Raw genomic sequence first — 2,645 nt, forward strand, 5'->3', positions numbered from 1 at the left:
GGAGGAGGAGGAGGAGGAGGAGGAGGAGGAGGAGGAGGATGATGATGACAGGGAAGATAACTCAGCAGGTTAAAGCACTTGCTCTGCTTCCACAAGGACCTGAGTTCAAATCTCTAGTACCTATGTAAAAAGCTAGCCTGCCCGTGGGTGCCTGCAGCTCCAGCTTTGCGAAGGAAGAGAGGTGGATCCCAAGGTCAGCCTAGTGACTGTGGTGAGCTTCCCATCCAGTGAGAGGCCCTGTCTCACGGTGAGATACACAGCATGCTGCTTTGTTTATGCATGGGAATGCACGTCACACACACACACACACACACACACACACACACACACACACCACGTCATACACATCACCTTACACTCCTCATGCACACAATGGCATAGAAGTGGCCTCCTGTCTGCATCTGCCTTTGTCAGAATTTCTTGTTGTTTTCTTTTATTCTGTTCTTGTATGTATGTGTATACATGTATGTGCTTGTGTGTGTGATGTGTGCATATGTGTTTCTGAGTGTGAGAGACAGGTTTCTTTGCTTCTGAACAATGTGTGCACTAATAGCTAAACTTCAGGTTGCAGTTCTATGTCTGCTGTACCCCGCTTTGTTTGTTTGGTCTTGGTTTTTTGAGACAGGGTTTGGCTGTCCTGGAACTCACTCTATAGAGCAGGCTGACCTCGAACTCACAGAGATCGGCCTGCCTCTGTCTCCCAAGTGCTGGGATTTAAGGCGTGTGCCACCACTGCTCAGCTTTGTACTCTGCTTTTGATCAGGTCCTAAGGATTCAAGTTCTCATACCTGCCCAGCAAGTGCTTTACCCACTAAGCAATCTCTTCAACCCATTTTTTCCTCTCTGTCACTTGTTAAATAATGGTGTCTCAAGGGTTTTTTTTCTCCCAACTTTATGCTTTCTTTAGAAATTTCCACTTACATCACAGCACATTGGTGGTTGAGACACTTATTCTCTAGGCCCAGTCTCTTACCTCAGACTCACAGTTTTCCTGTCAACCTAACTCCATGGAGATTTCTCCAACTCATCCTGCTCAAGACTGAAACCTTGACATTTCCTTCTCCCTTTTCACCAACCATCAATTTCTACCTCAGTGCATGACCCGATGGCTTCAATATTGCACCCTGTCTTCCACCAAGGCTTGTCCTCACTGCCTAGCCAGCCCAGCTCTGCAGCAACCTGAGTGAGAGTGTGATATTCTCTCTCTCTCTCTCTCTCTCTCTCTCTCTCTCTCTCTCTCTCTCTCTCTCTCCTTCCCTCCCTCCTTCCTTCATTTCCTTCTTTGTGTGTGTGTGTGTGTGTGTGTGTGTGTGTGTGGTCTCTGTGTACCCTTGGTTGCCCCAGAACTAACTCTGTAGACTAGGCTAGCCTTGAATTTACATTCATGTACCTATACACACACACAAGCACAATCATATACACATCATTCAAAATAAATAAGTCAAAAAAAGACAAAATTATTATACTTTCTATATTCTTTTTGGTTTTGTTTGTTTTGGTTTTTGTTTTTTGAGACAAGGTTTCTCTGTGTAGCACTGACTGTCCTGGACCTTGCTCTGTAGACCAGATTGGCCTTGAACTCTAAGAGATACGACTGACTCTACCTCCTAAGTGCTAGTATTAAAGGTGTGGAGCATCACTGCCTGGCTACACTTTCTTACTATTCTTACTATCTCAATTCTAAATTCCATGAAAATGGAAAGACTTTCTCATCTCACCAATGTGATCAATCATTATTTGTTTATGAAAAGAATGAGGAATGTAAAAAATTAACTTAATTCTGATTTCGGTTTAAAGAAATTTTCAAAGAGCTGTTTTCATTCGCTCTAAGTCTTTAAAATAAAACTATGTGTGTGTATGTCTACGTGAGAATATGCTGTATATGTGAAGTACTCTTGGAGGCCAGAAGAGGGCACTGGATCCCCGGGAGCTGGACTTACAGGTAGCTGTGAGCTGCCTGATGTGGGTTCTGAGAGTTAAACTCAGGTCAGGTCCTCTGGGAGAACAGCAAATGCTGTTAACTGCTGAGCTGCCTCTCCACCCTTTCCCAGATCTTAGAAAGCATTTTAGAACTGGGTGTATTGGTGTATAGCTGTAATCCCAGGATTTAAGAGGCAGAGATAAGAGGACTTTGAGTTTAAGGCCAGCCTGGACCAGTGTGAGTTGGGGCTAGACCTGTCTCAAACTATTGCATATCGAGGATATAAGCTCAGTAGGGGAGTTCTGGCCTTATTTGATCGCCAGGACCGGAAACAAATAAAGAAGCATGGAAGCAACCAAGCAAAGAGCATTTGAACACGTGGAGACGTATACAGAGGCTGCTCACTAGAGGGGCAGTGTCTGCAAAGAGCATTTGAACACGTGGAGACATATACAAAGGCTGCTCACTAGAGGGGCAGTGTCTGCAAAGAGCATTTGAACACGTGGAGACGTATACAAAGGCTGCTCACTAGAGGGGTAGAGTTGAGACACTGACATGTGGAAACAGCGTACCGAAGGCTGAAGAGAACATTTAGAGATGAAGGGCACTTGCTGCTCCTGTTGAAGATATGAGCTGGGTTCTCAGCACCCATGTCAGGTAGCTCATAACCACCTCCGACTCCAGCTTCCAGGATCCAACACTCCCCTTTGGCCTCCACAGCCAC

Source organism: Microtus ochrogaster, unplaced genomic scaffold (assembly GCF_000317375.1).
Source record: "Microtus ochrogaster isolate Prairie Vole_2 unplaced genomic scaffold, MicOch1.0 UNK91, whole genome shotgun sequence".
Lineage (NCBI taxonomy): Eukaryota > Metazoa > Chordata > Mammalia > Rodentia > Cricetidae > Microtus > Microtus ochrogaster.